Here is a 12,901-nt window from a genome sequence, read left to right as displayed (position 1 = left end):
TTACAAGCAAAACCTGGAAAAGCTACCAAAGCAACTGTTTTTTGGTTTTTCTACGAATAGTACAGAAAATATGGCTGTTATTTTTGGTGCTGAAACTCAATTTTGTGGAGTAAATTTCAACCTGAATTTGAAGTTTGTTTAAAATAGTTAAACATAGAATAACCATATGACCTGACCCTTCCACTCCTAGATATTTACCCCTAAAGCCGAACACAGGTATGCAACCAACAATTTGTCTAGAAATATTCACATCAGCCCTGTGCATAATAGTCCAAGGTGCAAGGTCCATCAACCGATGAAGGGAGAAACAGAAATGGGTACATCCATGCAATGGGATAGGAATCAGCCAGGAAAAGAAGTGAACTGCTGATGTGTGTATAATCTTTAAAAACATTATGCTAGTGAAAGAAGGCAGACACGAAAGGAGAAATCTTTGTGTTTCTATTGATATGAAAAGTCCAGAAAAGGCAGATCAATAGATAGAGTGTCCCTTCCTGGTTGTCAGAGGCTCGGCGCAGGGTGGAATGGGGAGCGACTGCTTAATTTGTACAGGGTTTCCTTTAGGATGATGAAATCTTCTGGTATAGACAGCAGTGATGATTGCACAGCACTGGGAATGTCCTAAACCCCACTGAATTGTGGGTCATTCACCTTTTCACAGTGAATTTTACGTGATGTGAATTTTACCTTAATTTAAGAAAACAATACAGAGTTCATTATCTCCCACAACAGAGTGTCAAGAGCCCCTGTGGCTCAAGGATGAAACAGCTCTATCAACAACCTCATGACTACTCCAGGAGTGGTAGATTTTCATTTTCTCTCATAGTGAGAGTGTTCTGTCCATTGTCACAAGGCTATTCTATTCTTGGCCCCAAATGTCCAAAGACAGTGAGAGAAAATATGCCCTGTCATACCCCTTTTCACTAGACAGGAGTTTCCTTCCAGAAGCCCCAAGGGAACTTTCTGGGTCAGGGTTGCAATCCAGCCCATGACTAAGCTACACTTTGAGCAGTGACAGGATTGTATTCAATTCCTTCCCCACTGTTCTCAGGTGGGAGGATAAGGTCATGTTGCCTGAGTCCATGAGATGGGAAATACCCAAACCAAACTTAGATTCTAGCAAGGAGAAAGCCTGAGAGTGGGGAGTTGGGAAAAGAATGGTGGCTTTGTAAGGATGCGCCTTCCATCTCTCATTTGAACGCACTCTCCACTTTGCAATCTTTCCTGTCTGCTAGCTTCACCCAGTCCTGAACAAAACCCAACTTAGAAAAGGTGCTGTGGAGCACACGTTCTTTGATGAAAAAGAAACACTGTGACTTGATAGGACATGCTGAACACTGCATATTCCTGCTGGTATTGGGCTCCTGGCCAGAATGCGAGACTTTGGGTTCAATAGTCTATGTGATGAAGACTTGGTCATCAGCAAAGAGGTGATAGGATGGCCCGTTGGATACAAAGCAGTATGCCATCTTCTCAAGACTAGATTGATAGATTGTAAAGGTATCAGAGCACAACCCTCATATGAGACGAAGCGTTTGCTCACTGAACACTGTACCCAGTTCACCTTTGGAAGGCGATGCCTTGACTTCATCCCATGTCATGCTGCTCACCTATATTCAGAGCCAATGCCTAGAAAGAGTAGGTTTGTGCATGTTATTCTCTTTGAGTATATGCACCCAGGCAGCGGTTGTGTGAGTGCAATGAATGAAGTGGATGGATATATCGGGCATCCTGAGCCTCCTGTACGAATGATAAGAGCACTTCTCATGTATGGATGCACTGCCGAGACAGGTAGACTGTGGATGTCTACTCTCTCAGGAGACCCCACTTACATTTTCTCTTGGTTACTTTATTTGCATACCATCTGGTTATCAAACTCCATTCTGCTTAGCATCACGAAGCATTGACCACTATTTCCCTTAACTTTCCCACAGTTGTAAAGTCACAGGATATTTTGTAGCTGATTTATACAATCATAATGCTTTGTGTCCTTAATATGTTGCTAATTTTCTGACAAAGCAGTGCCATACCTGAATCAAGAGCCCAGGACTGGGTTAATCCAGATCTGCATTTCATAGCATGCTCTCATAGTTTGTGTCTGCCAGGACCACATTGATTTTTTCATGGAGGGACCTTTAGTAGTGTGTCTACTTTGCACCTTCTTAGCTTCTCTTTCCTGGAACCTGGAATCTTCTATCCAGCCAGGTAAGAGAGCATAGTCAAATAGGTTTGGCCACATAATGCCTCATTATTGTGGCCACACACATATCTGCTTGGAAAGAATTTTTGGATGAAGTGTTTAAATAAGAGAAAACCAAGGTATGTTGCCAGTAATATATGCAACAAAAGTGATAAAATAATTTGGTAAAATTGCCTTTGTCTCTGTAAATAGTTCAGAAGAGAAGAAAGAAAGAGGGAACATAATCCTGGTAACTCACAATTAGCTGTGTAGATAATATCAAGCCAGGTGGACCGTGGGGAGAGCGTAGGGATGTAATAGAAGGTAAAAATATGCTCTCTTCTCAGGGGAGAAATAGAGATAGCCTCTTGGAGCTGCTAGTAATGTAGAAAATGATGAGCAGTGATACTCTCTTTTTCCTGCCACTCACCCAAATCCGTGTGTCGCCAGAGCTGCAGTTCAGGATTCAGGAACATTCCACAAGAAGGAAGGCCTCTTTGCTGCTTTCCTTGAGTTTTGGTTTTGAGAGACAGGCTTGCAATCAGGCGGGTATAGATGTTACTAATCATCCTGTGAGAGCTCCACCTCTTCCCTATATAAAGAAGTCTAAGCAAAAATATTTATAATTAAGTTATCAAACTTTTAAAACGGAGAGAGACTTCTGAAAGTAGCAACAGAAAAGTGACTCTATGCATACAAAGAAACATCAACAAACCGACAGGTAGGTATTTCAAAAGAAACTTTGAGATCAGGAATAATTGATATAATCAAAGCTGAACATATGACGGAAAGTATATCATACACAGAAAAACCGTCTGAACAGTAATTTTTCCAAAGATGTATAGAGGGTCAACGGACACATGAAAAGATGTTAAACATCACCAATTATTAGATAAATGCAAATTAGAACCTCAATAAGATATCACCTCACACCCTCCAGAATGACTGTAATTAACAAACAGGAAACAAGTGTTGGAGGGGATGTGGAGAGAAAGGAATATTCATACACTGCTGGTGAGAATGTAAACTTGTGCAGCCACTATGGAAAACAGTATAGAGATTTCTCAAAAAGTTAAAAATAGAACTACCATATGATTCAACGATTCCACTTCTGAGTATTTATCCAAAAAAATGTGAAAACATGAATGTGAAAAGATATTTGCACTCCTATGTTCATTCTAGTATTATTCACAATAGGTAAGACTTGGAAACAACCTAAGTGCCCATCACTGGATGAAGAGATAAAGAAGATGTGGCACATATATATATATATATATATGCACACCATGGACTACTACTCAGCAATAAGAAAACATAAAGTCTTGCCATTTGTGACAAAATGGATGGAGCTTGAGATCCATGGATGGACACTCCAGGGGGTGAGGACATGTACATGGGCCAGGACTGTGTTGACAGTGTGTGTGGGCCTATGGGCCATGGGGTTTATCAGTGGCAGAAGAACTGTGCTTTGCAAACAGCCACATAGGTGACCAGGCCCACCTTCCAAAGCCTGAACAATTGGGTGCTCCTGTGCCTGGGCCCAGCCTCACACAGCTACAATCCTGAGAGAGCTGACAACAGCCTTGCAGGCCCAAGGCCCACAGCAACTGTAAACCCCTGAGCCTAGCAACCAGGTACGCTGGGGGCATACTAAGATAGCAGAAAAACTGCAAGAGGATTGTGCTATTAGATCTTGTAGCCAACTGTGCTGGGGCTCCTCAAACCCAATAAACTGACTGATGGGTCCGTATCAGCCACACACACCTGAGCATTACAACCAACTGGGCAAGGGAGACAATCCAGATACCCTGGGAATCTGCAGCAAAAGCAACCCTGCCACAACACAAGGACATACGTAGTCCACATAGGGGAATCCCCTGGAAGGTTTGGAACTGGCAGTGAGAGGGAAGGACACGGTTGGGCCTCAAAAGGTGTCTCTCACATACGGCCACTTCTCCAAGATGAGGAGACATAACTGATCCGTCTAATACATAGACATAAGCACAGAGAAAGAGGCAAAATGAGGAGGAAAAGGAATATGTTACAAGCAAGGGAACAGGACAAAACCCCAGAAAAACAACTAAAGGAAACAGAAATAAACAATGTCCCTGACAGAAACTTCAAACAAAAAGTCCTAAGGACGCTCCATAATCTTGGGAGAAGAATGGATGAATGCAGTGAGATCATCAACAAAGAATTGGAAAATATAAAAAAGAACCAATCTAAAATAATAAATACAATACTGGGAAAGAAAAATTCACTAGAGGGACTCAATAGCAGAAAACATGAATGCCCATAAGTATATATTGTATCGTCTTGTATTAACTCTCTAATTCTATCGTTTCTAAATGTCAGACTTTTGTTTGGTTGTGGTTGTTTTCTTTCTGATCCATTTCCTCCAATTTATCTTTAAAAGCTTTCATTGACTATTATATTAATTATTGTATCTTTAATTTTTAGAGCTCCCTTTATTGTCATCTGACATTTCCTCTTATATTACTCTTGATAATTGTACTGTGGATTTAACTTCTCATATTTCTCTGGATGTGAAATTATTCTGTAAAGATTTCTTGCATTTTTACCAATCATTTTTTAACTCAGTATGTGTGCCTGTGCGTCTATGGGTGTGTGTATCTCCTTCTTTCATTTGGAGACTTCCTCAAAAGTCTGATGACCTTTGGTCTTAGAGCAGTATTATAAGACTGAAGACCTAGAGACCCTTTTTGGGCACGGCATGCTGAGCTTGCTCACTTATGGTATTCTCTTTGAAAGGGAATTCCCCCACTCATTCCCCAGTAGAAGATTCTCAGGATGCCATCTCCCCTTCTCCATTTAAGTGATTGAATTTTTCTCAAAATTCTTTCTTCCAAAAGGTCCTGAACTCTTTCATCCCTGATTCCCCTCCTTTACTCTCATCCACACTTTCTTTAAATGATAACATTTATCTTTTTATTATCATGTTAGTTGAATTTTATGGTGGAGAGGTGATAAATAGATGTGTTTATACTCCCACACTCATTTACAAATAGAAAGAGTTTTAAATACATAAAAACAAACGGGAAAAAAATGAATAAGTAAGAAAAGATTCCATAAAGAAATGTACGATGCTATATGAGCATTGGGAAGCAGATGGACAGAATTGGTATCTTTTGGGAGACCTTGAGTGGAGTCATGGAGGCTACAATGAAACTGGAGTATAGATTCATAAGAAAAGGGTCTATTTTAACTTGAGCAGTTGGAGGTTGAGTGAGAAGGCAGAAGAAAATTGCTTTGCATGAATGGTGTTTGGCAATAAAGATTCTTTGTAGATTTCTGAAAGGAAGAAGCAAATAATGAAATGATGTCTAAGCAGCTTGATTTGGCAAACTTCTTGAGGAGAATTAAAAAAATGAGTTTAGGCCTGCAAGGTGAGCTGATAGGCTGCTGCAGTCTGAGAGGTATCAGGGCTTCACTATAAAAGAAAAACTCATTCCCTGAGGGTCATAAAAATGTATTCAAATATCGGTCTATATTTTATGCATTTGCATTGAATTTTTTCATATACATTTAAAGTATAAGGTCTGGAATTAGTAATGCTGGAATTATGTTGGGGAATATATCTACATCCTAATAAAGTCATTAAAGAAATACATTTTTTCTTACATTGCAGATGTCTATAAAATATTTTGGCCACAGATGTTTGTCTCATCAAGCTTTTATCTGTGAGGCAAAAACTGTAGACTTTTTTTTCAAAATAGGTAATTCTGTTCTTCATTTAAGAGCTGTAATTTTTCATGAATAAATCATAGTATGACTAAAATTATAAATTAAAAATGCCTTATTATGCTATACTAACAATTTTGTGTCTGTCTTTAGGAAAAAATTAATGAAAACCCCTTGGAAAATGGTCAATTATTGAGATTATTCCACCATCTGGAATTAGCCTGTTCTTCATTTCCATTGTTCTCATTTTCATGATGGCTCTGTTTGGCAATCTGTCCATGATCCTCCTTATCCTGCTGGACACCCATCTCCACACACCCATGTATTTCCTACTTAAACAGCATTCCTTCATGGCCCTAACTACATCTCCACCGTTGTCCCCAAATGGTTTCTAATCTTCTGTTTGCAAATAAGTATATTCTTTCATTGGGTATTACGTTCAGAGCTTCTTCTTGGCTTTAGCAAGAGCATAATGCTCACTATTTGCCTCTATGTTCTATGATTGTTATATGGCTGTTTGCTTTCCTCTCCACTACGCTATTCATACAAGGAGTGTGTGTGCTGATGTTAATAGGATCCTGAATAATGGTCTCTATCAAGTCTTGTGCCCACATTGTATTTGCCCTCCATTTCTCTTATGGCTGATTTACGGCCATCAATCATTTCTTCTGTGATGTCCCAGCCATGTTGACTATGGCCTATATGGAAACCTGGCTCTATGAGTATACAATGTTTGAGTCCCACCCTCTTCCTTGTGTTGCCTTTTTTCTTTTTTTTTTTTTTGAGGAAGATTAGCCCTGAGCTAACTGCTGCCAATCCTTCTCTTTCTTCTGAGAAACACTGGCCCTGAGCTAACATCCGTGCCCATCTTCCTCTACTTTATATGTGGGACGCCTACCACAGCATGGCTTGCCAACCAGTGCCATGTCCACACCCGGGATCTGAATTGGCAATCCCTGGGCTGCCAAAGTGGAATATGCGCACTTAACCGCTGGGCCACCTGGCCGGCCCCTGTGTTACCTTTTATTGGTACTGTGTGTTCCTATGTCTGGGTTCACCTGGATCTCTATCACATGTAATTAGCAGAATGGAGGAAGAAGTCTATTCGAACTGCAGCACCCACCTCACTGTGATGACTTTCTAATATGTGCCTTTTGCTTACACTTCCTGTGCCTGAGATCCCGCCAATCTCCTACAGATGTCATTGTTCTGGCTGTCTTCCACTCCCTCCTGACCCCAAGGCTCAACCCCGACTCTACAGCCTGAAAAACAAAGAGGTGATGGGGCCCTGAGAAGAGCGATTTAGAGAATCCACTCGGTGAAAAGGTAGACAAACCATCTGTCTTAGTCTCCAGGTCTCAGTTACACATCTTTTCAGCTGTGTCCAGTCATGAAGAAAACTGATATTCTGTGTCTAGAGTGAAGGAACTAAAATTAATCTAGAAGATTAAAAAAATTAAAGTTTCACATAATAATTGTATATTCTAAGGCATCATTTTTGTTTATCTTTGTGAACCTCTCTTTTCAGCAATACTAAAGCAATGGATTTTCCACTAACTCATGGGCAAGGGGGCTTAACTAACATGTATAAATGAAAACAGAAAATGCACAAACATGATGTCATTCAGCATACCAGTTCTACAATTCTTTATCTCTCAAAATTAGTAAATTAAGACCAAAGAACAATAAATGACTTAGGATGGACCCGATCTAATTGGAACCAAATATTTTATTTATTTGTATAATAATTTACATTTTTTCACCCTCATTGAATGTAATTGACTAATAAAATTGTATTGTTTTCAGTTGTGCAGTAGGATGATAGGATGCATATCCATTGTGAAACCATCACCACAGTCAAGCTAATTGACATATCCACAACCTTACATAGTTAATTTTTGTTGTTGAGAACAGCTAAGACCTAGTTGCTTAGCAAATTTCAGGTATGTAATTCAGCACCATTAACTATAGTCGCCCTATTCTGCATTAGAGCTCCAGAACTTCTTATCCTGCATATCTGAAGTTACGTATCCTTTGACTAAAATTTCCCCATTTCCCCCATAGTCCATCCTCTGGTAAACATCATTTTACCCTCTGCTTCTAAGAGTTTGAATTTTTTATATTTCACATATAAGTGAGAACATGCAGTATTTTTCTTCCTGTGTCTTCCTTATATCACTTAGCATAACATCCTTCAGGTTCATCCATGTTGTCACAGTGAGCGACAAGATTTCCTTTTCTAAGGCAGAATAGTATTTCATTGTTTATATTTATTTATATTTATTTATATTTACCACATTTACCACATTATTTATATTTACCACATTTTCTTTATCCATTCATCCATCCATAACCACTTAGATTGTTTCCATGTCTTGGTTTTTCTGAATAATGGTACAATGAACATGGGCATACAGATACCTCTTCAAGCCAATGACTTCATTACCTTTGGATATACACACAAAAGTGAAATTTCTGGGCCATATGGTGGGTCTATTTTTAATTTTTTGAGGAACCTTAACTGATTTTCATAATGACTGTGTCAATTTGCATTCCATCAACAGTGGGAGAGATTTGAATAGATGATATAATTCTTGACATTTTATACACATGTCAATTAAGCATTTACTAGAAAACTAAATTATTAGAAGTTTAACTTGTAGAATAGTAATTGCCTATAACTTGCTTCTCTCCAAATTTAAATTAAGTGGAATTATTTCTTCACAAGGAACAGGATGAAAATGTCATAATAATGTGAAAAAAATGTGACAGTTGCTTGTTGTTAAAAGATTTGCTTTATCCAACTTAACTACATGCTTCTAGAATTTGGGGAAATTTGAAAAATATTTAAAAATATACAAAAATATTAAAAAGACAATTGTTGCTTAAGACCAGTGACCAAATACTTACTAAGTACTTCACACATTGTGAGGAACATTAAGACATATTTCAGACTAAATGGTGAGCCAATGACAATTGCAAGTTAGCATAAGCCTTTTGTTCTTGCATTACAATAAACCAATCAGCCATAAAATTTTCTAAATGTTTTCTACTTGAACATTTTTTAAGATCTCTCTTCTTCAATTCCTGTTATCACTTCATTACTCTAGGTCCTCCTTCTCTCTTTACTGGAATATTTCCTAGCAAGATTTTCTAACTGAATTCAAATGGAGTTTGGAATTCAATATCATTAGCTAGGGTTCTTAAGTGCAAAAAGAGAAATAAATTCAGTCCAATATAAACCGATAATATAACACTAAAAATGATTGAAAGACTTATAGAATCTTCAGAAATAGAGGTGAATCTTGTCTGAAGACTGCAACCATGAAGAATGTCCAAGATGAGCCTGAGGATGAGTCCTGTGATGATACCTCTGTTGCTCCATCTGGGTGCCATTGACAGCCTCAGAAACATGTGATGAGCTCCTCTAGAAACGTCATGAGTTTACTTCTGTTGCATCCATATTCCCTTAGAGGCTGTGCACTTGCCCTGGTTCTTTGAATGACACACTCCCAGGTTAAATCCTGCAGATAAAGAATCTAATGCATAGCGTAGACATATGTCTTGGTCATAGAAGTACATCAAGTAAGGAAGCAAGCATTTAGGTTCTACCGTAGATATGGAAATGTTTGCTTTATAAGACATCTCAAACGAGCTCAGATAAAAAATGATGATAAATGATTTCTAGACTTTCTGCTTAACCAGAAGTCCTGTGGCCCTTCGTTTATCTATTTACATGAGCCGTGACAAGTGAGATATAGGGATATGTGAGGAGTTTGTCTTAGTTACAATGTCTGGGGAAATAAATATGAGAGATTGGAAAAATAGAAACGATTCGATCTCTACTTCCTGATTAATTCACAAAGACTTCCTATGACTCTATTTGGGTAGACACAGTGAATGGTCACAGAGAGATAGCACCTATCATGAAGTTTGTGAAATTCATGTGTGACTATTGGTGCCTCTAAAGACTGGTGATCTAATGTGACTCAGAGCTGTGTAGAAAGGCCATATCTACATTTCAGTAGTGAATGTAATACGGTGGCAACAATACAGGAAGTTCTCTTACTTCCTTTGGTATCTCAAAGCTCCTGCATCTTTCATATTTTCCAGAATGGTGTCTTCTTGGGGAGGATCCCAATAACCATTCTCATAAGCTAAGAGAATCTAGAGATGATTGTGTTATTATGACTGCAGTCTCCCAGCACAAGCCTGTTTTTCTTCTATCTCCCTTTCAATCCTGACTGGCTTGAATTTCTCCTAGAATTTCTTAGCTACAATATATATTGATCATGTTAATCTCCTTAGTATGGTAAGTAATTATCTCCTTTAGCTTGTAAACCCCCTCATTTGCAGCAACATACAGTACAATGTCCTACCTAAAACTTTATCTTGTCTTCATGCTAAATTGAATGGAGTTCTCTGAAATGTTTTGACAAGTCAGAATTGCATCAGGTATACAATGGCCTGTATCTTCAATATATTATCCACCATCCTCACAAAAAGTTCTTTGACTGGATAATTCTTCTTTCTCACTGATCTCAAGTTTCAGATCAGGAGTCATTTACACAAGGAAGCTGTATCCTTCCTCTCTGCTTGCATAGATCCCAATATCCTACAAATAAAACATGCCATCATCATATGGGAATCATCTTTTTCACTATCCTTCCATGGACCATTAACTGTTATTTTTCTTCTTTAAAAGCATTCTTAAAATATGATTTACAAACACTTGGTAGATTTTCACAAATAGGAAACACTGAAACAGGCGTCCTGACTGGTGAGCAGACATGTCCAGAACCTCACCAGCTACCCCTGTGCTCTCTTTCATTATCTATCACTCAAAGAGTAGTCCATTTTACAACTTCTGACTGCATAGATTAAATTTGTCATTTAAATGTTTTATTTGTATATCATGTGCCTTTTTGTATCTGTCTTCTTTTCCTTCACATTATGTCTGTAAAATTCATTCCAGTCATTTGTGCATTTGTAGATCATTAATTCACGTTGCTACTGAATACTCTATTTGGTAACTATCCTCTATTTACTCACTCAGTTTTGTTAACAGACATATGTGAATATTGTAGGATTTAACTATTACAAATGTTGCTGCTATGAATATTTTGTACGTGTCCTTTGGAGACTTTATTAAAAAATTCTGTTGGAAAAGACCTAGAAGTGGAAGTTCTCAGTCATTGGACATGCTTATGTTCACCTTTTTTCATCAGCTTTATTAAAGTACAATTGGCAAATAGAAATTGTATATATTTATGATGTGCAACATGATTTGATATATATGAACCATTAACTGTTAACCGTCAATGGCTTTCTTTTTTCTTTTCCATACTCCCAGATCTTGCTTACTGAGTATTTGTTCTACTTTCGAAATATTTGCACATCAAAGCATGTCTCAGTTATTCTTAGCCCAATGCATTTCCACATAATTACTAGAATTAGTTTATAAAATTTCCACCAAAAAATTGGGATTTTGAGTGAGATTGCATACCATTTGGATGAAATTTGTGGAAAGAAAAAAATCTTTTACAAGTTGACTCGATTCATTAAAAAACATATCTCACCATATATATGTCAATTTATAAAGGCTTGAAACACATCCATATTCTATTAAATTAGTATAGAAATGTTTTCTTTTATGATTTTGTAGATATTTTCAAACAATTTTATGAAAATATTTGTCATCTGAATCTCGCATTTTTCAGAATGGGGCTTCTTTTTCAAAATATATAAATGTGATTGTTCATGTAAGAGCTGTGTGATTTTATGAATAATTTAACTGGACTGAATACAGAAATTTATAAAAAAAGAGCTGAGGAGTTTATTTAAGTTTCACACTCTTCTTTCTTCTCTTAAGATAAACCAGATGCCATGGTAAAAAAAAAAAAAAATAGAGAGAGAAATGTACCAAACAGAAATTCTAGAACTGAAGAACACAATGACTGAACTGAAAAAACTCAATGCAGAGTCTGAACACTAGACTTAACGAAGCCAAAGACAGAGTCGGTGAGCTCAAGACAGGTCATCTGAAATTACCCAGTCAGCAGAACAAAAATAAAAAAGAGTGCAAAAGGGCTACAGAACTCACAGGATTCCACAAGTACACCAACATATGCGTTGTGGGAATCCGAGAAGGAGCAGATGAAGAGAAAGGGGCAGAAAGCTTATTTAAAGAAATAATGACAAAAAACTTTCCAAATCTGAGGGAAAAGAACATCCAGATCCATGAAGCCCAAAGAACTCAAAACAGAATGAACATACAGAGGTCTTCACTGAGACAGTTTATAATCAAAATTTCGAATATTAAAAAATATTTTTAAACAATTTTAACCAGGCCAATATTATTCCCTCTCAAGTAAAAGATGTAATTAACTTGGTTACTAGAAATCATGAGAAATGTAAGAACAATTAGACTATTTTCTTCAATAGCATTGTTTTATTAAATATTTTGCAAATATAAATGTACCAATGAGTACTATCATTATTTTCGTTATTAAGTTGAACTGTTTATAGTTTAATGGGTTTTTCCAACAGAATGGAAATAACTGGAGAATATGTAGTAACTAAAATAAATTAAAGATAACTCACATATGTGTGATACATTAAGAAGTTTTATGTATACATTTTTATTAAACTAACTAAATTTCATTTAATTTAATAAATTTGTAGGCCAATATAATCAAAACGGGGAAATAATATATGCAGACACAGGTTTACTGTGCACCTACTGAACAACAATGTATGAAATATACGATCCATAAAACTTTAGAGATGTAATAAGAATGTGAATAAATATATTTGTTTCTTTCCCCACTGAATTTACCCTTAACACACCTGTAGAAACATCTAAAGAAGTTATCAGAACTCCTTCTCCAAACGTGGCTTACAGCCATCCCGGGGAATTAGTGACTTAGCTTACATTTTCCGAGCCTCAGAGAACATACCCAAGTGAATACCAAAAAAAAAAAAAAAAATGAGCATTAGACTAAATCTCCAGGTAAAGAA

Source organism: Equus asinus, unplaced genomic scaffold, assembly GCF_041296235.1.
Source record: "Equus asinus isolate D_3611 breed Donkey unplaced genomic scaffold, EquAss-T2T_v2 contig_193, whole genome shotgun sequence".
Classification (NCBI taxonomy): Eukaryota; Metazoa; Chordata; class Mammalia; order Perissodactyla; family Equidae; genus Equus; species Equus asinus.
This window is presented reverse-complemented; position numbering follows the sequence as displayed.